The sequence below is a fragment of the Haemaphysalis longicornis genome, unplaced genomic scaffold (assembly GCF_048455015.1).
Source record: "Haemaphysalis longicornis isolate Haplotype H1 unplaced genomic scaffold, Haemaphysalis longicornis Haplotype H1 scaffold_2, whole genome shotgun sequence".
NCBI classification, from domain to species: domain Eukaryota; kingdom Metazoa; phylum Arthropoda; class Arachnida; order Ixodida; family Ixodidae; genus Haemaphysalis; species Haemaphysalis longicornis.
In genome coordinates, this window is record NW_027526295.1 from 228,056,983 (window position 1) to 228,081,201 (window position 24,219).

The following is a 24,219-nucleotide window of genomic DNA, read 5'->3' on the forward strand; positions in this document are numbered from 1 at the left end:
AGGCCCACTTCGACCATACGGTGCACCCAAACAACAAAGAATCCGCGCATTTTAGAGATAAATTTAGTACAGGAAGATGAGTTATCGGCACTCCCATTTGGCCAACAGCCGAACAGACCCAACACATTTGCTCCGAGCCTGCAACGTGAACCCACCAGCGGCACTTACGGGTCATTCCGATGAACAGTACGTATTCGTCGCAACCACAATCACGTGCGGGAGCAATCTATGACTATTCCTGTCGACCACTGGCAGTCACTCTAAGCGCGGGGCATGGTGTAGGCTTCCTACACCGTGGCGCGGGGTAGGAAGCCTTGCTTCCTCGCCACGCCGAGGAAGCAAGAGAGGCAGAAAGATGGAGAGAGCGAGGGAGATGGCAAAACAACTAACGTACATAGCGGTGACAAAAAATATCCATACAGCCCATCTGATAGCCCGTGGTAGTCACGTTAAATTCTACTCGCGATCATCGCCACGGCTCAGAGGATACGGAGCACAGGAAAGGGGCGGAATACGTGAAGATGCGCGCTATTATTTTCCAATCGCTCCTACGATAGAACGGACGATGCTCAGGCGCAGAGTACAGCACGAATCAACAAGCTGCGGGCGAGCTTCTTCCTGAAAGCCGAGCCTGGAACAACAGAGCACGCGATGCGAAGACCGCGAAGCGGTCATGGAGTGATCGATTTCGCCGGGTAACAACAGCGTATGCCGTCGCTTTCTAATGAGACGTTTCGGCCAAAATAGAGAGATAAGCGGAGACGAACGCGACGGCGTGAGGCCGGCCGGCCTCTCGCCTATGCACACCGGCGTTATTAACCGCGTGTCCGCCTTTGTGTGCTTTGACTGGCACTCGCGCTGCTCGGGCCAAGCTCTGCCGACCGACCCCAAATGGCCTTTGAGGATGACGCGAGAGCGCGCCTTGGCCTTTACAGAGATGGATGGAAACGGATCGGGCTGGGGACACGCCTGAGTTTGGAGATCCCGAAGAATGTCCGTTATTCGTTCCGAGAGTACGCTAGGCTAGAGCGATGAATGTGACTCTCGCGAGAGTCCAGTCCTCGGTCAAGGGACTCGTGACAAGACCGACAGGGCCCATACATGCATATAGGCGGGACTCCGTTGAGCGGCACTCTGGCAAACACAGCCTACCGCGATGACCCCAGAGAGGAAGAGGCTGAGGGAGCAATCTTGCGCTTGCGGGAAACGTATAGACGGAATGCCACGGCGGCCGACGCAGAAGCGGTTCAGCGCGGAATTGCGCGGACTGGCTAAGCAAGTAACCGCGAATATGCAACCGAGTGGCGAGGTGGCTAACCGAAGTAGGCCGAGCCTGCAGGACGCTGGACCGCGTGGCCAGCACACTCGTCTTCTGATAGACAAGGCAGGACGAACGCGCGTGCGGCTCGTTTCAAGCCGCAGAGGGCGTGGTCGACGGTGGCCCTGCAGTCCGAAGCCGAGCGACGGCTAAGGACATGATGGGCCGTAATTGGAAACGGCGAGAAGACGGTGCTCGTATCTCGGGCATCCATAATACGCTTTTCGGGGTCGTCGTGGCGCTCCGCTTCTTGCCCCATTAGCACACCAAGAAAACAAGACGGCCCTTGCAGGGTAGTGCAAGTGCGGGTCTGGTGTTGCTCGCTGACTCGTACTACGAAATGCATTTAACACACCACAACCTGGTTTTGTGTGTGTGTGTGTGAGGGGGGGGGGGGGGGGGGGCGGCGGATACGTGAGTGTGAGCGTAAGATTTTGAGCCCACATGTTGAAGATGAAATTCTTGAGTTGTCAGTGCTGGGATTCGGACCCACACCTGGCCCGTATGTGGAAGCATAAAAAATAACCATGCATCACGACTCAATCTCTCAATGTGCGGTATGACGGGAAAGTCATAAAATATGTTAAATAGTACAGAAGGCGGCATATATTTCCTGTGGCTCACTTGGAAACAGCAGGTGGGACACAGCCAGGACACATGGACACAGGAAAAGTCTCTGAGCGAGATCGTATAATGCTCCAAATTAAGTTACTTGAGATCGTGACTAGCGACCATTATACGCAAAATTAGGATGGTTTCCACATTTCGATTTTTGAAACTTGGTAGTGTTATAGTTTAGTCCTTGCAGCCAGACATACTGAAATTTGTTTTAGCTCATTCATATTTCAACTCATTTTACTGAAGTTCTTGAGACCACCGGAAGGATTCTGTGCAGCGTCCGTAATACCATCGTCGTGTCATTCGTTTTAAAGCTCTGATTTTAATCCATCAGAAACGAATGACTTGAGACTCAGTACGATTCGGCCGTCGTGTTACAGGACTGATTCAGCATATGGATACTGAAAAAAAAAAAAAAAAACCTTGCCCCTCTCCGTCAAACGACGACAATTGTTGAACGCGAAGATTTCTCTTGATAGATTTTTTTGGTTGACCGATCCCACACTGCGAGTATGTGGTACTCTAGAGGTACGCACCACTTTTCTGGACTACCCACAGCAACTCCCGGGTGTGCAGCCCGTAGTCCTAACGTATGTGTTTGGGGTGTACGGCGCGAATCGGTACCTGCTGCTTGGCGTTCAGATTCGACCATGTCTAAGTGGAGCAATCGGACAGACGCCGGCTTCATAACGCGAGGGAAACAGGTTCGATTCCGGGCACGGGAAGCGTTTTTTCCTTCACTCAATTCACGATCATTCATCATCGTCAGACAAAGTTGGCTTTCGCCAGTGGCTAAGGCGTTGCGCTGTTGAGCACGAGGTCGCGGGTTCGATTCCAGGCCGCGGTGGCCGCTTTTCTGATGGAGGCGAAAAAGCAAAACCGCCCGTGTGTACGAGATTTCGGCGCACGCGAAAGATCCCCAGGTGGTCAAAATTAATCCGGAGCCCTCCACTACGGCGCGCCTCATCACCTACGTTGCGTCCGCGCGTTAAACCCTACAATCAATCAATAAAGTTGGCCTTCCTGCACGGCATATTGGCGTACAACGGCATCAATTAAGACGCTAAAGCTTCGCTTTAAGAAGTAGTACGTTGTAATGTATTGGGCCATTAATCTCTGTTTAAAGGCTAAAAGCGCGGTGTACGCTCGACCAACCAAAATCCCGCGCAGAGGTGGATCACGACTGCGCGTACGGACAAAAACACCGGCCTCAGATGACCATGGTTGTATAGGGTGTATATTTAGACGGAGCCACCTATTTACATTTCCTGATCCGCCTATTTGTATTCGGGCGCGCTGCGCCACGCGCAAGTCCGAATAACTCGAGAACGAAAACAGCCTTTCATTTAAAGGTCGTTAATGGCCTCCGAGTATTTCACACGTTTCGCACCAAATCGAGTGTCAACCTTGGCGGCGACGAAGATGCGCGTGAATTGCATAGCGAAGGCTGGAGAAAGGCACGTCCTAATGACGGAAAGCCGTTCCGAGGCGTGGCGAAGCGAAGATTACCTCAGAGGCGGCAGCCGCTGCTGCAGGAAGAAGCGGTAAAGGGCGCGACCATTACCGCTCTAAGCACGCAGGAAAGTACGCCACCTGCCCTAAGTGCGCCTGGCTGGTATGCCTAATGTGCGCCCACAATAGATATTCTAAGACGGCTCGAGCTCGCGCTATTATGCATGGAGAAGAACTAGAGAGCAAACGCGTATCTTCAAGAAACGCAGTGCCGTTTTAAAGAGACCCTGAAACACTTTTCTCAACTTTTTTTTTTTTAATCTTAAATGTTTGCTTAACGTAGTCACCCAACACACCCAGCACTTAGATTAGGGGTCGAAAAGTAGCTCAACCAAAAATTCCTGCTCCACGCCCATCAGATAACTTGTAAACTAGCTCAAAAGATTTTTCTCTCTTTCATGGTCTGGACGTTCTTCGACGGCTCGAATTACGTCACCAAAGCAACATTTAAAAAAGCCACAAAAACAAATCAGAAATGGAAGGCGTATCTGGTGGGACGAGCAAATCATGCAGTGCTGCTCCGTGCTGGCGATAACTTTAGCTTTTGTAAAGGAAAGTTTGACATCCACCTAAATGCAGCCATACGGCTACACAGGAAAGCTATACAGCTTTCTCAGAAACATCGCAGTTGAAGAAAAATTCGCCCTGGTCCAGGATTTTTTTTTTCTTCAACTTCGAAGTTTCTGAGAAAGCTGTATAGCTTTCCTGTGTAGCCGTATGGCTGCATTTAGGTGGATGTCAAACTTTCCTTTACAGAAACTTACTCCACCTTGGGGATTTCCACTAAATCTGGTCGATTAACTTTAGCTTTTGCAGTGGTTCCAGACGCGAAGGAAAGAGTGAAAGTGCTTATCGAAAGTGTTGCAGGGTCCCTTTAAAGATTGTTTATTGCGGTAGCATTCGTAGGAGTGAACTCCACGGTGTCGCGGCATGCGTTCGTTGATTGAAGTTTGATAAACTAACCCAAGTGGTTCCCTCAACGAGTATTCACTCAAATTTTTTGAATGTCTGGATATCGATATGAAAAACATAGACCAATAAACATTTAAGCTAATTTAAAGTGTTGCCGTAGCTACGCAGTCGAGAGTCGATACCTAGGCTTGCGGTAGCGGCTTTTCACTGTTCTTTAAACCGGCTGTTTCACCCCGAACTACGTGCTGATCTTATTAAAACAAAACGAACAAAAAGCGGTAAAAAGAAAGCTTTTTGACGTTTTAATACAGTAGTTGTGTTTGAACTATCGAATCTGTATCTGTATGAATGAGCGTCATGTTCAAAGTCAGCTGTTGGAAAAAATGCGTTATATCATCAGCTGTTAATGCCAGGTATGTTTTAATGCAAGGTACAGATGCCGTCATAAGTAATTGGAACAAGGATTTGTGAATATTCCAAAATATTTGTCTTACTGCCTTTGCGACAGCCATTACGGGTTTACGGAAAGCTTGTTATATTAAGGAGGATTCCTTTAAACACACACCAATGCAGTCAGGCAGTTTGCGGAAGAATAAATGTCTCTAAATTTACTAGACCGTGTTCCAATTACTTTTGACGGCACCTATACATGTGTACTCGCGACAAGATTGTCCACAGTTCTCTTTGCAGCCAGCGACAAAAAACACGTCAGCAGTGAACACACAAACAAGACAACGGCGGGGTGGGGGGTGGGGAGGTGGGAGGAGGTGAGTTCGCATGACAAGAGTCGCCTTTCCGACTGCACCGGGGCGTTCTGGGCCCTGACACCCAACTGCGAAGCGGTTGCACGCCAGCTCCCATGTTGCCTACGAGAAGGGGATAAAAAAAATTCTCGATCGTACGGCTCTTTGCGTTGCTATACTTGTCCTTGGAGCATGTAAGTGTGCCATTCACGCGACGAACCCACGAAGAACCTTTGACGGGCTCCCAGGTATTGCTGATGGTGGCAGGGCCGGCCGCCACAATGAAAACCTCCAGATGATACAGCCACCTTACTTCCGTAGCAAGGGGTTGTTACTGTTGTCCGCGGCATACACCCCACTTGCTTTTTTTATTATTATTTCTCGCGCCGCTGCTTCACACTGGTTCTTGCAAACCCCCGGCGCCACGTGGCCCACAATCGGGCATTTCGTGCATCGCGTAGCGTAAGCGGATGACGCCAGGAGGAGCAGAGCGCGCAACACAGCGACGACGCCTACGAGGAAAGAAAGAGCTCGCGACGAGCACGCGAGGCAATCAGCGGGAGCGTGGCGAACCCCACCGCCGGCGACGATGAGGAAGCGGCCGGGGGGAGAGGGGCCGCCGATCGCCTCGCGGCATCCCCGCCGTCCGCCGGCCAAATTGCTCCGCAATGGCCCGGCACCAAAGCGGAGTACCATGATGACCTTGCGATGACCTTGCCTCGCGGTCCTCGATTTCGTGACGAATGCCCAGGGATGCATCAACGCGCGCGCTCTCTGCGGATTCGACCAGGAGACCTCCCCTTCTCCCTCTGGGCCAGTGCGTCCACGGCCGGAAAGCCTTAACGCCGGGCGTCGGCGCGTAGCAGGTCTAGTGAATTCCGGAATGCAGATGCCTCCGTTTCCGTCCACCCGTCCTTAGCGGAACAAATAGTCCGAGACTGGGATGAAGGAAGCAGTGAAGGATGGCGGTGAACAAAATACCAGACGCGGGCGCGTTCGACGAGCCAGTGAGTGGTGACCGGAAGAGGGCGCGATGACCGGCAGGGCCGAAGAAGACGAAGGGTGGACGCGCAGCGGGACCCAGTGAAGGACGACGACAGGAAAGGGGTCGTCGCCGCGAAAAAGAAGTAAAAGGAACAAGACTCCGGCAGTCGGTGTTCTTGACATAGCACGCGAAAGATACGAGCGAAAATCGACGGGAGATATCTGTGGCAAGCGACCGGTTTCTAACTGGCGCAAGTGCTTCACATCTGCTGGTTTACCTAACGTTCATGGGCCGATAGCCCAGAACTTCGTATTCACATTCGTCCGAGCTGGCGCGTACTAGTCTCTACCAGACAGTACAGAGGGGTGTGGGGCGTGTGTGTGTGTGTGTGTGGGGGGGGGGGGGGGGGGGGGGGGGACGTACGGAAGGTACGGATATGGGCGCGATCCAGATCCAGCCTAAGACGATGTTGAGAGTTGCCAGAAACAGGTTGGCGACTGAGCTCGTTGGGTGGTGCCATAAATTAACGGGAAAATAGGCTTTCGGCGCCCACATTTCACGTGTGTCAGATAGAAAACGACTTTCTGACTGAGGAAATAGACGTACATGGGGAAAGATTGGTGAAGCAGCCAAACTTCGGTTACAAATCTAGCCACCCGAAGCTTGACTGCCTTTGAAAGCCATGCCACGCAACAGAAGCACGTGAATTCTTTGTGCGATACAGTGTCGCCTGCAATCAGGCGTATAAGACGAATTGCGAGAACGGAGCACTGATTTCGCAATGGTCGCTGTTACACGTCGCAGGCACGCGCTGCACCCTAGACGCAATTCCGCGCACACCCTTACCACGGACACGCGGCAGCGTTTCGTTTTCCCGTCGCGACTTTGATCTCGGATACACACGAGCGTGAAGTATAGTAAAACGCAGAGGCACGGCGGTTGCGAGACGAACGTCGCCTAATGTCCATACAGGAGCGACGCAGCTAGACTTCCGCGTCTGGCGGAATGAGGTACGCGTACGGAATGCTCAGCTCTGTTCGGCGAGGAGTTAAGGAGATTGTTGCCGGCATGCACCCCGCAAAGACGACAGCCCTGGAAATGTCAGTTGCCGCAACGCGGCCCCTCCCAGAGCGGCGGCGGCGGCGGCTTTCGAGCCTGGATGTCAAGGAGGTTTGCGGAACGATACGGGCGCGTCTGTCGAGAACACGTGACACGCAGTAGACGTCTCGAGGAAACAGCGAATCAATATTTGCAGAAGCACTGCGTGTGTATTTCGAAACAGCCGTGTCGGAGGGGAAAACTCATAATGTCGTCAGTGTCTTGTGATGAGGATATAAATCTTTCCTTAATAGGGGACCGCCTTCTCCTCTTGCTGCTATAGTTGTGTTTAGGTACGGTTTCAAGAGACTGCGTCTATCGCGTAAGCTAACGAGGCAAGCTAATAACCACGAGTCCAGCGTTAACTGGCATACAATTTTTTGTAAGGCAAGTTTAACTTGGTAAACGACCTTGCGATGAAAAGTTGATATCGTGCTCCTGATCACGGGGTCCGCTACACTGCTGGAAAATGGTTCCCTTCATCACTGTCACAACAAGATGTTGAACTCCCATTACGCCAACGGAACGACTGAAAGCCACGAAAGATTGGGAGTAAACTGAACTGGTTGCATTGAAATAAATAATAACGTTCCCGGATGGTTGTGAAGACAGATAATACATAGCACCATCCCCCATAGAATGATGAGCAAATTAGTTGACATAAAGTAGGCATTTCATAGGCCAATATGATAGCAGAAATAAAATAATTAACAAGCCGTGAGGCATAACACTGCGGCTGTTAACCCCGCGAGACAATAAGCGAAAATCGTATCACGTGTTTTTTTCTGAATTTTGATGTACTTTGAATACAGACTGACGTCGTGGTCACTAATAGTTTACATGTGAGATTGCATTTCGAGAGTTTAAATTTCAACAGCTAGAATTGTTATTTTCTTCAAGTTGATTTTTCTCAATTTCGAGCACTATACATCTTGCTGTCTTTGGTAAGATTTTTGCCAGTTGTGCGCCTGCAGTTTCGGAAAACCCAGATCAAGATCTCGGAATATGTAAGTTCATAAAAAAATTGAATTGCATACTTCCTTGCCCGAAATCGGGCCAGCCGACCGAATCCCCATTCTTATTATCTTGCCGATGCGTCCATCATAAAAGATCGCCTCTTGACCATTACAAACACCCTCTAATCACTGGACGTGTCGCTTGCGCTTCGTAAAAATGTTCCTTATTCGCGAATCGCTGGCATGCAGAGAACAGGAGACGAGGATAACTTTCCTAGAGGACGCGCTCAGCGGCATTTTTTTTCCTTCTGCTGGAACGCATGAGGCATTAATTGTTTATCACAACCCTTCTCGCAATTATGACTTATATGACACATCAAAAAAGAAAACAAGAAAGCTACAATCGGTCTAGACATCTTGGCGGCGCACGAGTGCAGTTTCCAAAGGCATTTCGACGAGGAATGCAGACATACCGGTAAAAATATCCACCACATGCGGCAGGTGTCGGAGCCTACGCTGCATAAGTGCGAGCAGGTAGGCCCGACCGGCGTAGGCGACAATTCCGGGCGGGAAGCCAGGAACGACGCACTAAAATTAATCGTTCCTCGCGGGTCTAACGGAGCACGCGAGGTTGGTAGCCAATCAAACGTCCCGATCAATGCCTGAAGACTGAACGGAATGCGATCGCAATAAATGATTCGCTTTTAAGCACGCGCGCGTGCGTGCTGCGTGTGTGCGTGAGGGTGTGTATCTGCGGGCGCGTGTGACACAGGAGAGGCGGGCATGTCGAGAAAGTTTAGGAAATTTTGTGCTTGCTAAGTGATGTTCTGTGGAATACTGTGCAAATGAAATAGCTGTTTACGACGGCAATCAGTTCAGCGGAATAAAGATTTGAAATTATATTGCCGAAAAAGGTTTTGCGCGTCTATGCCCACCTTTTGTCCAGTCACGTTGCTTTTCTAACTAAGCGTTTTTAAAGCGAAGTTTTCTATGCCTCACAGGTGGCGTCCGACGTGACTACATAACTCAGCAAAGAGAAGCCAACTTTACAGAATGGGTTTCACAAAACGATGGTGATGATAGGCGGAGGAACATCAAGCGACCCAAGAAAAAGAAAAGCTTCCCGCGGTTGGAGTCGAACCTCGGTCCCTCGTGTTATGAAGCGGGCGTCTATCCCACTGCGCTTTGATTTTTTTGTTTAATATGATATTCGTTTGCATTTGCGACACCATTTGCAACTCTAACGCAATGTGGCATTGTCCTCATCCTCCGCTGTCCGGAAACGAACCCGCAATTAAACGTGTGTTGGGGCATGACGCCATAGCCACCGATAGCCGCTGTGGGTCAGGTTATATTTCGTAGATAAAACAAAAACGGCGAGAACGAGTAGGCTTCTTTGCCGTTGTTGTCAACTGTGTGTACCCATTAATTACAAGCTAGCGTGCAAACAGTTATCGCCGTTCCAACCATTAAAACGACTAGGAAGTTTTCGGGGTACTATGGAATAAAAGTTTGATCTGGGGCGGTATTCTCGTAACTGTCCCTTTTGAAAACGTCCCTTTTGAGTCCGTTTCATCGTGACGTACTTCCGGTTGAGCAGTGAGCGTTGGAAGTACGTTTGTTGCGCTTGCGTTACGCCTCTTCCGGTTGTTTGCTTTTAGCTAATCAGGGCTCGCCAAAAGGGACACTTTTGAAAGGGACGCAAAAGGGACAAAACTCGAGAATACCGCCCCTGAGGTCTCCTAAATAACGAGTACCGGCCGGAACTTGCGTCCTGGTTCGAAAACTGTGCTCTCGGCGATTAAAGGGAATTAATGGGACGATGTGGGACCCCTCGCTCCACGCGAATCTATGAGACACCACCCGATAATAGATTAACTTATTTACAAAGCGAAGTTGGCAGCGTTCGCCTGGCTCAATGCACGGGAACCGACGAGGGTTGTGACAAACCGGACCGTCTCTGGCTTCACAACTCATCTCCCCATGACACCCGAAATGAGAGAGAGAGAGAGAGAGAGAGAGAGAGAGAGAGAGAGAGAGAGAGAGAGAGAGAGAGAGAGAGAGAGAGAGAGAGAGAGAGAGAGAGAGAGAGAGCAACTTTCTTGTGTGCCCGGTGTGTGACGATCTGAGCATCCAGCAGTTCCTGTCCGAAAAGAGTGTCACCGTACTGAAACAACGCCCCCATTCACCTGATTTCGCACCGCGTGATATATATATTTTTTGTTTTGATTACTTTTACAGATGGTTGGGAGGCCCATTTTGAAGGAGCGGAGGCAATCAATAGGGTCGCAACGACGGAGCTGAGGGGCATTCCTCAAGAATCGCTCCACAAACGCTTTAAAGCATGAAACAGCGAAACGGGATAGAGCCTTGTGCTAAACGGTGGTAAGTTCGAACTGGAAGAGATCTAGCTTCTTGTTTGGAATCGCAATAAATGTTATCTGATACAGTCCCGTTACTTTTCAGACAGAGCTCGTATAATAGGTGCAACATATTCTATTACAGGGAAAATTTTAAACGCTTGAAAATGTAGCAGCTCCTCTACGAGCCCAACAATGTGTCCCATACACTGAAGTCGAAATTTTCCGAGTAAATTTTTGTTGCAGTTTGTAGAACGGGATGATGTGTGTCTGGCTTTTGCTGCAAAGCGATAGGGTTTAGCAGGAAAACTAACTTTAATGCTCGCAATGTAAAGAACAGCGTAAGTATGCAATACGTAAAAACAATATATGTAAAACAAGCAATAGCAAATAAAAAAGAGGCAAAGCAGACAGAAACGAATAAATGGACGAAAAAAATGGGATCAACCAAGTGATGAGGCATGTGTGGTCTGCCAAAAACAGAAGCAATTCAGGGTAAGCTGCACGAATGTGATCGTAGCCATACAAACCAACAGGAGAGAAACATTTCTCTTCCTTAAGCCTTAGTTAGGGTTTCGCTATTCATCAATTTTCGCTTAAACTGCCGCATAATTTAAGGACATGTTAAATCTGAGAAGTGAGGGAAAATAAAACCGTAGGCGTCTCAGTGTAGCGTCAGTACAGGTACACAATCGCTTCGCGACTCTTTTTAGAAATAACGCCTTGGCTATAGCGTCTCCTAGAAGTTGGAATGGTCTTTCGTAGGAAAGTTCCGAGATTTCTAGTTCCATTTTTTTATGTTTCATGTGTAGTAAACCGTACCAAAAGTAAAACGCGGTTTCCAGTGTAGTGGAATTACAGAAAGGCTGTATAGCTTCGACTGTCGTAAAATATAGAAGTACTGCGGACAATAAAAACATGGCTGAGAACAAGACGACGAGCATGTGTTGCTTTCATGGGGATATCGAAATCATGTCTACTATGCGTTCTCTCACGGCGGAACTCTTCGCCGGCAACTGAGGAGACCGGTTGGAGCCGAGGGGTGCCGCTCGAGGAGGGGAGAGCTCGCGCGTTTTCTTGAACGAAACGCGCAGCGCAACCTCGACAGAAGCGGTGGCGCCATCTAGAGCGTCCGCTCCAAACGACGAGTTCGCATTCAGTACGCCAACAAGAGGGGCGCTGCGGACGCAGCCTACATAAAGTGGACGCGCTCTCCGCGTAACTCCCTTTCCTCTCTAATAACCACAAGCAACAACAACAACAACAAAACACGGCCCCGTGCCAAGCGTGGAGGGAGGAAGGATAGATCCACGACGTCAGGCACAGATGCGGAGCCGTTTCATGCAGGTTTAGCTCGACTCTCGTTCTGGGGATTTCCGGAAAAGTTTGCGGCGTCGGTTTCTTCAATTTCAAAGTATTTCTTGGGCTACTCAAACGCGAAAATTTTGGTCTGTATGTCTGTGTGTCTGTCCCTCGATTCACCAGCCCGGCCAAAAGTTAAAAAGAACTGTTAATTGTGTAGGTGAAAAAGGCAAAACATTTTCAATTTAACAAAGCTAGAAATATTCCCCCCATATTTATCAACATTGTTTAGCAAAAAGGTTAGGCTTATTTGAAAAAGAGGGTAAATATATAACTGATGATTGCAGAGTTAATTTCCATGTGAAAATAATTTTTCTCGCTGGATTATTGAACCAGAAATTTCTTCTAGCGAGAAAATCTCTAGCTAAAAATAGGCAAAATTTCTAGCTAGAAATTCAGTTTCTAGCTCATTTCTAGCTGGATCGAGATTTTGTTCTGGCTGGCGGCTATTACTTCCAGCTAGCATTTGTCAGTCCAGCTGGAAGAAAAAAAAAACCTGCAAGTTGGAAATAATCGTCTCTAGCTGGACTAAGAATTTTTTTAGTTAGAAGATGTTAATTATAGCTATAATTTTTAAATATAGCCAGAAATAGAGCTGGAAATTACGATTTTTTGCCAGAAATGCTCTTTCCATTTTCACGGGGGACTTTAATTTAAAGTAGATGTATGCTTGATTTTTGCGAGAGCAAATAAAAAAAAAGAAAGAAAGAAAAACACGCTGAAAACAATGTTCTGATCCCGAAATACAATCACAGCTGGCGCCTGAGCCCCGCGCTCGTGGCTTGAGCGTCAAGTCCCAACCTTCCCAACAGATGGAGCGTCAATAGTGCGAACGCGGCAAAATTGAACTCCGCAAACCACTAATGGGTGGAGCGAGACAAGAGGGGAACAGCGTGAGAGGTGAACGGATTAGACAGGAGAGGCAGTTACGTGGCAGGGGCGGCAGAAGAAGGCTATCGTTCTTTGACGGCATTTGCAGCGACGCGAGCAGATTTCGCGGCCATTTTTTCTTGAGCGAAGCTTTCAATGCCTCACTGATGGCGACCGCCCCGGCAGCAAAACGCGCTACAGGAAAGCCAACTTTACACAATGTGTTTCCCAAAACGATGGTGCTGATCACGGAAGGCGCTTGATGTGCCTTCCGTTATCATCACAATTGTTTTGGGAACGTTGATCGGGAACGGGATCAACGGGATCGGGTGAACAGGAAGAGACGCTTCCCGTGGTCGTAGTCGAACCTGGGTCCTTCGCGTTATGAAGCCGGCGTATTTCCCATTGCGCCATACCGACACGGTCGAACCAGTTTGAATTTTGGACTTTGAATTTGACTCACGTTGCATAGGAGAATGTTTCGCGTTTTAACAATCTTTCTATTTAGATGAAAGAGGATTTGGTTTTGTTTAACTTCAAGTAAGAACAGAGCTGTGCTGGTTCGCTGGGCCTTTGATATGTTTAGCGCCATTCAGCCTTTCTGGGTTGAAATACCGTATTTACTCGATTCTAAGCACCCCCTTTTTAAAGCAAAGCTTTCTACCTCTACCAGCCAACGGTTTTTTCGTGGCGTGCGGGACAAGAAACTCCCAACCTGGCTGGGGAGGCGAAGGCGCTTTTCACTCACGGAGCACAGTGTAGATGTCGCGGCGATAGGGCGCTATTACCAAACGTTCCCCGTGCTCACCCCGGCGGGGGCGTCGGTGGGACCCTTCCGTCGGCTTTGTCGTCTGCTTTAGCGAAGGCATTGGGCCTGTTTTGGCGCAGCTTCGCGTTCATTGCGCGCTTACTTCACACGGCTTGATTAACTCGTTCGACTGCACCTCCTGGGTACCTCGGACCCGACGGAATTAGTCGTCGCGCGACAAATATACGTTAAGGATTGTTTTGCAGGGCAAGAAAACAAAATGTGGAGACCACTTACAGACATCTGGCTGCTAGAGAAATGCCACCTTTAGCGCGCTGCTTGTCGCGAATGGGACTGCGAATACCAATTCGGTTGTGTTTTAACAGGTATTGCGAAAGACGAATGGAGCAACTGGTTCTGATAAATAGCGATTATAAAGGTTCCCTCAGCTTTCTCTCAATTCTCAAACGTACGAAATTATTTATTTTAAATCTGTATAAATGAGAATCACTAAGATCGCATGCCGGATTGTTCCGGTGTCTACGCTTGTGTCGCGCGGTGGTGTAGCCCCGAGCTAGCACATCAGTATGGCTAGGTTACTCTGTCTCCCCCTTCGAAACACGCTCCTCGCCGTTTTCTTTCCCCCGATACGGCCGGGCTACAGCGGCGACGTCCGCCGCTCTAGCCCTGCCATGGCCGACGCTGCTGCGTTCGGGACGCCGCCCCCGCGAATTCCAGGTAACGGCTGGCAGAATCTCTGGTTTCACTCATTCTAGAACCACGTGTGTGAATTCAAGTGACGACGCACGTAGAATCGTTGTGGGGGTCGTTTACAGCTTTGCTTACCAACCACCTTCACAGCGTGGATTGGAGCCAATTTTTTTCCACGATCGCGATGCCCACAGTGAGGAGGGGGTGCTTGGATTCGAAAAAGACTAAATCCCCCTCCACCCCCCCCCCCCCCCCCCAGCTACTTTTTTCGCTGCCGCATCTCGACGAGATGGACGCAAGGAATAAAGTATTATTTGGCAAACATTTAAAAGAAAGATAGGTATACACAGTGAACAGACCGCTTACGTCTGATCCTCAGTAACCTTCACTAATACTCTAGTCCGTTGTGCAGCTTGGGCCGCCGCCCTCAGTATACCCCAGCAAGTCGTCTTGTGTTCCGTTGAAGTGGTTTTTAATTGAAAACTTCATAAATGACTTGGCCGCAACGTCTTCTCGGGCCCAGTTCCACGCGTCTCAAGTCCACCTTGCGATGGTTGCTTAGAAAAAGGGGTGCTTAGATGCACATGCAAACTTTTTCTCCAAAGTAGGGTAGAATGCTTAGAATTGGGGGATGCTTAGAATCGCAAAAATACGGTAAGTTACTGTTAACCATGCCATAGTGCTTCCGAATTGGTATCCATAAAGTGTTGACGGATGATCCCCTGGTATCATTACACGTAGCCATACGGAAAAGGTACTTCTACGTGTGCTTGTGCTTGGGAAGTTTTTCCGCCGCATTTATTTAAAATTATGCTGAAGTTGCCGAATGATTCCCAGAGCTAACTCGGCTGTAGTTTGGCTTGAATTTATGACGGCTTAAGGTACACCGGAAAACAAAATTTATTAAACTTTTCTAAAGCGAAGCTTCCCATGGGTCACTGATGGCGCCCGGAAGCACGGCAAAACGCAACGCAGGGAAGCCAACGTTACAGAAGCGACTCAAGAAAAAAGTGCTTCCAGTGGTCGGAATCGAACCTCGCGTTAGCAAACCGACATTTATCCGCTTTCGCCATTCTGGCGCGGTCGAAGCAGTTTGGATTTTAAAGCGAGGTTTTCTTTGCCACGCTGATGACGACCCCGCAGGAAAACCAACTTTCTCTCACGATGATGATGATCGTGGGTGAACTGAAAGGTGGTTGAAATGCGAAGCATTCTCTGGTTGAAAGTCCATGTCTTGAAAGTCCTATGTAAAAGCCCGAAATGTAAATCGTTACGCCCAGAACGTGCTGCAGGAAAGTCAACTTACACAAGGGGTTTCCACGAAGGCACATATCAAACACAGGTGCACAGTCAACACTATATCCCTGGCCAGCCCCTCTGAGTGGGTACTTTCCAAACACTTCAAGAGCATCATCATCATCATCATCAAGGTACACACTCAGACGACAAGGAACGAATCCCTCGCGAGATTGGACAGTGATTCGACTCGGTTAGCGACGGAAAAAAGCTTCGCGTTTCAACCCTATTTGTTGATAGACGAAGGGATTTGACTTTGTTTTTACCTTCGTTCAAAGCCTGCTGGGCTTTTAAAACGTAGACAACGAGCGCGTCCTGTATCTAGATTAAGTGACCACAGACTCAAAGTACCCAATCACCTCTCTACGCCGATTGCATAACTTCGACACTTGCTGAACACATTTGTGTCTCCTCGGTATGGGCATTGTATCCTATTTCGAGTGACGCCACTCAGGTCATATCGCAGCTCTTGGCGGGGGCTTCCTTTCAGTTGCGACAATAAATGTAATCGATAGCCACATAAAAAGTTCGCGACCAAAGCAAAGCAGAAACTAGAACGGGTATTTGCTCCCCGATCAAAATAACACGGTTCTGCTCTGTGTGATTGATAAGTTAATAACTACGTGTTTTTAATGGTTGACAGGTACGAAGAAATCGGAGTGAAAGCGCTTATCATCAGAGTTGCAGCGGGACTTTATAAGACGACCAATCAGCCTTTGTGGCAGTAAATCTCAACATATTATCAGAGCAAAAGTTCCTCGAGGTGACGTTCTGAGACCTATGTTATTCATCGTTACACTTGAACACCTTCCGGTGGTTTTAGGGGCAAAGACCGTTAGGGCCTGGAGCTGTTGGAGTTTCCTGTCGTCGTCGTCGTCGTCATCGTCGTCGTCGTTGCCGTCGCCGTAATTGTCGTCGTAATCGTAGTTCGTCTCATGTAGTCACGGTACTAAAACACCGGGAAACTCGTTTACGCCTCGCGCTAGAACGTAATGCGTACTAAAAAAAAAAGAAGCACCGGGACACTCGTTTACGCATCGTGCTAGATATCTTGGTGTTTCAAAGACAAGAGACTTTTACAGCAAAGCCGTATACCTGTACCCTTCAACGGTTTCATCTCCGTTGGTAAAAATGTTAAGGCGCCAAGAATACACTTATATACTGCGTGCTTCATCCCTCACCAGGTTTCACGTTATTAAGATGGCCCGGGATAATTTTTTCTCAGGATTGCTTCGGTCACCAATAATAATTTCAGTTGGTCACTGAAACCCTTTTCAAACTAGCTAAGGTTGTCCTAAAGAAGTTCTAACTGTCATTGATCCCTATTACGTTAAAACGTTGTGTGAACCATTTCGAAGCCAATACAGCGAGCGCAACCCTCACAATGCAACAATTTGAAGATTTCTATGGAGGGCTGTACCTGTTTTTGTGGGATGCACGGGAAGGTGGATACTATTTTGCTGTAGTATCAGGTCGACGTCAGAGAACCGAAGGCTGATGCATAGAAAGAGGGAGCAGCTTACGTGCACGAAAGAAAGCAAGCAGTAGTGTGAGGAGCAGCGACGTCACTTCCTGCCTGTCACAAGGGCGACGCAAAGAATTGTGAACAGGATCTTTATCTTGCTCATCACGTTGTAATGATGCCGTGACCATTAGGAAGAGAGGGGGATACTCGTTTGGATGTTTGGCTCACGGGGAGGGCAATGACCTCAGCTGCCAGTGGGCAGTGGGGGAGGTGATGAAAGGCATAGAGATATATTAGGTGACGGGAGTAAAAAGTGGTTATAATAAGTGAGGAACTGAATTGAACGTCAGACGTACGATTTTTCATTCAGAGTGCCACGAGCGTGAGGAGCGCGCAATGAAGCTGCGGAGAAACCGACTTGCCGATGTCGCGCTCCTGACACGGTCCGCTGCTCCTTTCGCTGCAGCGGACCGTGTGTTCACCAAACGATTCGCTGACAACCCGTTTGGATTCGTTCGCACGGACGGTTTGCGAGCGCCTGTGGTTTCAGTCGGATTTACGCAATGCTCCGGCGGGTGCAATCCAGTGTCTAACGTTGATGCATCTAACGGTGCCATACCGACGAAAATATAAATAGCGAAGTGCAAGTTCATATCGAAACACAATAAACATTGAAATGCTCCTGTGAAGGCACATTTCACTTCCGTGTTTTACCGGCTCCCATGGAAGAGGGAACAACCACTATTTTTGCTCTTTGCCGCGGTTCTGCTTCGGCTGCATACGTTTCATGAGGTAACACCACAGATTTTCAATGACGGGACCTTTTTTTATTATGGATTGCGACATTTTCCTGACTGCAGGCAAAACTTGCTCTTCACTTCGTACGCACGGACGAAGTCCTGGCACTCCTATCATCACTGTCACCTTCGTCTGACCCGAGTGGGCAGAATGACATGAACTTATCCTTTCGAAGGAGAGATGTCGGTCTTCACCCTCATTATGTCGACGGGGACACGTTATCGAGCTGAATGAGGAGCGAAATCATGAACCCTACCGCTGAGACGGGCCACGTTAACAGACGGTAGCAGCGTTGATGTTAACTTTAACGTAAACAGCCGATAGAGGAGGAATGTGAGTACGGTGCATGTATATGTTTGTGTTAGAGCGTGCGTGCGTGCGTGGGCGTAAGTGTGCGTGTGTGTATTTGCGAGGGCATGAATACAGCGGCCATATATGAGCTTTTCGACCCTCCTTTCTTTTTATCATGTCGCAATGTTCCTCGATATCCCCAAGTCGCCCTCCGCATGCGGCTGTTTTGCTGCGCGAATGTAAAGTGGGAGAAACGCGAAGACAAAAATAACAAAAAAAAAAAAGAACGAGGCGCTCCGAAGCCCCGAAAGCATCAAAGGCGGATGATGACCACGCGCGACACGCAAGAGGGGCAGCCGGAGTATTTCGAGTAACGGTTAACGTAACTGCTCCCTAACTGGACGAACGAGTTGCGGCGTAACAGCGCCGCTCGCTTCCTCTAACCTCTTTCAGGCTCAAAAAGGCGAATATATAAAGGTGACAAGAAATACCCGCCTAGAATCACCTGCAAAAAAAAAAAAAACCAAAAGAAAAGGGAAGAAGAAGCGACGATTTCGCGGCGCCAGCGGCCGTTCGAGCACAGCCGGGAAATCGCGTACAGCGTGAAGACGAGCCAGGCGACACCAGAGGAGGAGAAGCAAGGGTACACCAGCAGAAAAGTGTGTAGCAGTACGAAGCCGAAGGAGAGAGAAAGAAATAAGGAGTTGAAAAACAAAAAGAGAAAATAGCGGGGCTCTTTAAAGGACCTTGTCGAGGTCACGCTCCAGACAAGACCAGAAAGCCGCGATTCCAGCGACCGGTTTGCCGCACGGCCGTCCGCTCGCTTCCCTTGCCCCCAGCCTCCGTCCCAGGCGGAGAGGGCGGCAAACTTCCCGACGATTTCTTCGGCTGGAATGCCGTCTCTGCATGCGCAATCGAAAACAGCAGCGCTGGGCAGCGCTGCGTCGTCCGCGAGGCAGAGAAAGGCGCCCTCCTTGATCGACTCGGCCGTCTATTTTGCGGTCGCTCTTCTGCCAGCTTCGAAACTGCCCCTGCACACCAAACTAGGCATGCACCGTGCTGGTTATTTCTCACAATTAGGACTCGTCTTCTTTTATTCAGCCTTTCCTGGTGTGTAAATATAAAATTTTAAACAGAAGTAATTGCCGCGTCGCAGTAGGATATCACAAACCCATTGTATCGTTACAAAGACGGTAACAACAGCACTGTCCCTTGAACCCGAACAAATAATGGTAGAAATTCTTGGGACCCGTTCACACTTGCGACGAAAGCGAACGAAAGCAACGGGAATTATGTCGCTTTGTCGCGCGATGGTCATTTTTGCCGAATAATCGGAACCAATTTTTGTCGCCGCGCGACAAAGCGACTGAATTCTCGTCGCTTTCGCTCGCTGCCGTCGCAAGTGTGAACGGGCGTTTAGACACATTGCCATACTACTGTGGGTCTGCTTTACCACAATGCACCTAGATGACTAAGAACAGCGATCAGGGTGCAAAAGTAACGGAGAGGCTCATCATAATATTTAACTTGAAAAATGTTGTATTCGCTGTGACATTACGCAGTCCAAACATGTCGTTTTGCCATTGCGCGAATCTCTGCTCAGATCGCTTTTTTCAGTCTAACCTTATGCAAGGCGTCACAATTTATTAAGAGCGGCAGCAGCTGGCCATTTTCGGGCACTCTGGCGAAACAGACCGAAGGGCATTGTTTAGAGCAGGGGTAGGCGTCCTGCGGCCCGCGGAGCAGTATTATGGGGAACCCGACACGACGTCAAAGCCCGCCCCCCCGCCCCCCTCTCCCCGCATCCCCTTGTCACTTCCTATCTTAAAGCTGACATAGCAGTTTTTACCTGGAATGGAGTTTTAAAGTATCAAAGAAAGATCTCTTCTAGTTGACATTGTCTCCCATCTGCCAGTTTTGGGCATTACGGTCAATCTGCTGATTTTAAAAATTTTTGCCTGCAAAGCACCCCCCCCCCTCCCCTTTTTCGATTCGCCGTCCGGCCCCCGCGGAGTCGGCTTCATGCAACCCTACCCTCCACGGGGTTTTTTGACCAAAAATTAATTAATTACTGAAAACCTTGTTACATTTCCGTAAGTATCTTCTAAAACTTGTTGCGTCACGCAACAAAGGTGTTTTCTTTTTTTAGAGAGCGGAGTGATTGGAAGGGGAAGGAGTGCCTTGCATTTTTGGAAACTCTGTGTTTGTGCCTTGCAGTGATTTTTTAGGAATGTCTAGCGTCATTCCCATAAGACCAGCTTGTGCTTGATATACATGCCTTGCATCTTCAAGCAAGCGCACCATCACATAGAGGGCCAGTGGCATCTTGCCCATTGTCTGATAACTGGCAATGTGAATGCTGACATTGCCAGTCTTCAAGTTCTACAAGCGCATCGTCACATAGACGTCCAGTGGCTTCATGCCCAATGTGGGATAACTGGCAATGTGAATGCTGACATTGCCAGTTTTCAAGCTCTGCAAGCGCACCATCACATAGAAATCCACTGGCTGCCTGCGCATTGGGGTATAACTGGCAATGTGTATTCTGACATTGCCAGTAATCAAGCTATGCATGCGCATTATCACATAGAAGTCCAGTGGCAGTTTGCCCATTGTGGTATAACTGACAATGTGAATACTGACATTGCCAGCCTTCAAGCTCGGCAAGCGCACCATCACATAGAAGTCCAGTGGCTTCCTGCCCATTTTAGGATAACTGGCAATAAGAATGCTGAAATTGCTAGTATTCAATCTTTGCAAGCGCACCATAACATAGATGTGCAATGGCTTCCTTCCATTGTAGTATCACTGGCAATGTGAATACTGACATTGCAGTTCTTCGAGCTCTGCAAGCGCCCAATCACATAGAAGTCGAGTAGCTTCCTGCCCATTGTGGGATAACTGGCAATGGGGAGGCTGACATTGCCGCATCTATCATCCATGACCATCGTGCAGCATAAATACCCGTACCATTCTTCAGGAAAGATGCTGTAGCTCTTGCATCTAGCGTGTCATGGATCATGCAGCGTTCAACATGGGCTGACGTGTCACATCATTACGCGCTGCTATACTATATCCATCCACAATTCAACTTCAAAATACCACCGCGACCCCGGTTTATTGACTTTCAACACCGGGCGCAGTACGTCGATTTAACGTTCCATCTGCGTATAGCTTGGCACTGTGCTATCCGTTCTCGACGGCTGTATAAGAGTTTATTGAAACAAGGCATGCGGTAATGAGGGGGACAGAAGGGAAAGGAAAAGTAATAAATACAATGACAGCTGAAGTCCCCTTGGCCTCGCACTACGTTGCTACAGTCAGGCCACCAATTAGAAAGAACAATTTATAGTTAGAGTGTTCCTGAACCAGCGTAGATTAGCTGCATGAAATATATGAATGAACGAGCACGGAGGTACATCAAAATGTGTAGCAAGTTAGTCCGGTGAACGTGAAACCAGCGGCACCTGTTCATAGGATGTCCCATCCACCCGAAAGAAAACAACACAAAAACAGTCTACAGAAAGAAATCCAGGCACTACCATGAAAAGGCTTGCAAATAACGGCAACATAGTCAAGAACGCCCAATAGCCGGCGACGCCCCAGAGTCTTGACTCTTGTTCCTTCCCCAATTTAGTTCCATCAACTGTGAATGCCGCGGGAAAATAGATGTCGAAATTGAATTCTTACGATCACAAAAAGATTCGTCCGGGAGAGGCACGGTGGTGTGTATACGAAAAACCTAGCGCGCTCGGGAAGCAAGATGAGGCGCTCCGTGTAGTGCCCCGTGTTCTGTCCTGGCGCGTATACTTGTGTGATAGAGAAACAAGAAAACCAAGCCCTGCCACCCCCGAAGCCCGCAGGACTGCCATATCGCCCAAATGCTTCCAAAAACAAACACACAAAGAACGAGTTTGAGAGAGACAGTGACATAAAGGAAGGAGAGGGCGATGGTGTGGAACCGGAACTCGCACTCTGTGGCCAATCTGAAACAGAAAATAGCAGAAAAAAGAGTCCGCTTCCCTTCAGAGAGTGAGAGGCGGCAAGTTCCCCTATAACTGCACCGTTTTATGAGTATTTTATGAATCCAGCGATGGTACTGAGTGAACTAGATCCTCAACTTATATTTTGTATTCTGAAGAAAAGTTGCCAAAAAATAAAAGAGCTGGCAGATACGCTATGTTCTATTTTTTGTGTTGGCCATCCAGACACCTTCCTCCCATTCTTTTGCCCTCTGAGAAACAGCAATAACGAAGCTCGGATGCGGTAGCTCTGCTTCTCTAAGGAAGGGAACATACAAAGAGAAAAAGAAGAAAATCTCCCCCCCACCCCCTCCCGGAGATAGGAGCTCCTCTTTACGCAAGAAACTTCAAACTGAATCCGGCATTCCCAATGTAATCGCTAAAACCCCGTTCCAGGATGTGCGCGGCAGACAGAAAATAGACAGAGCAGCGCCTCCGAGCCTCTCCGTAGGAACGATAGCGTTGGGTTCAATGCCCCGGTTATGTGTCTGTAACCGGAGCTACCGAAATTGGGCGAGTTCCATTCTAATAAAAGAACGAAGCTTGCATTCAGCGTCTAAAAACTTCGTATACCTGCGTAGGGGCGCCCTGTTGACTCTTGCGTCTATTGGTGGAGAGAGAGAGAGAGAGAGAGAGAGGGAGAGAGAGAGAGAGAGAGAGAGAGAGAGAGAGAGAGAGAGAGAGAGAGAGAGAGAGAGAGAGAGAGAGAGAGAGAGAGAGAGAGAGAGAGAGAGAGAGAGAGAGAGAGGAGGCAAGAAAAATGTTTTGCCTGTTGATTATTGAGAGAACATCAGATACAAAAAAACGGAAGGCGATTCCTATAATGGAATAACCCTGCCTCGAAGCCTAAAATGAATAAATCAATAATAAAATGTACCACTGTACTCCCAGAATTGTTTGAATAACTCAGAAATAACGAAACAATGTATGGGACGAATAGGCCACCTCAGACCGCTTCCGGAGTCAGAATTTCTGACGTCCCAAGTAGTAGAAACAAATCAATTACCTTAATATGTTTTCGTTGCCGCTTGCTGAACGCACCCCGCATTTACTGCTTAGGCCGTCTCTGTATACGTTACTAATGGAAAGGGTATGAGAAACAGAAAATCTTGTTTTAATACTCAATTCCTGACAAATGACAGCACAATTTAGATTGGTATGAGAAAAGAGGCTGAGATCTCATTCCAGAAATATTGCCTGGTATCTAGTGTCGCACATGCACAAATGAAACAGATACAGTGAAAGCAACAAGCTGAAGCAATATTTCAGTTACCTCCAGTCATAATCATCGCTCCTTTGTTATGCCTTTTGGCAAGGCGTTAAAATGTGAACCAACGAAGGCAAGCTCCTTTCTTACAGCAGCGATATCACCCGCCGTAGTGGCTCAGGGGCTAAGGCGTCACTCCGCTTAGCATAAAAAACGAACGGGGTTCTGACTTCGGCTGGCGTTCTTCTGAAGGGAGCAAAAAATGAATGAAAACCGAACGTGGGCTCAGATTTTGACGCACGTAGAAAGCACCCTTCGGTTTAAATTATTCCGCCTCATAGCTCAAATGTAGCTTAGGCATGCAAGCTGACTTTGCCCCATTGCGACAACAGCAGCCGAGTCTGGGGCATGTTTCCAGCGCAGTCCATTTTCGTTTCCGTGGGCCTACTTCGGTCCACGGAGACGATACAGTCTTGACGTTTAAGAACCGTAGATGGATGTCAACGGGGAAATTTGTTCAGCAGCGAGAAGTTAAATAGCACATCTCTGTTGTCTGCGTACCTATACCTGCAAGACGCAATTTTGGTGAACCACTACTTTGCTGCTGCTATGTGTCCAACGACGAAGAAATTAACGGGGTCTCAGCAGGAACGTTCAGCCTTCATTACAACCCCACAAATACCATGCCTTTACATTAAAAGTCAATAGAAAAAGACAGAAGGTATTAATTTGAGAATGACGTCCGTAGTTGGTTTCGCTTCTAGTTGCGACCTCTCGAATAATTATCGAAAGTAAAAAAAAAAAGTTACAAAACTCAAACAAGGCAGAGAAAAAGTCTACAAATTTACAACAGGGTGTTGCGGTATAAGTTCAAGCACAGTGACCTATGCTGCGCCGCCTTGGCGTCATGACAGATGCTGCGCCACCTTGGCAAATTATTGTAATTT

General features: G+C 48.4%; 1 protein-coding gene across 3 annotated transcripts in view; it reads right to left on the reverse strand.

Annotated features, from left to right (window-relative positions):
* The window catches only part of LOC144170047 (uncharacterized), a 299,096-nt gene that overhangs the window by 137,658 nt on the left and 137,219 nt on the right, over positions 1-24,219 (reverse strand). The gene's annotated exons all lie outside the window — the stretch shown is intronic.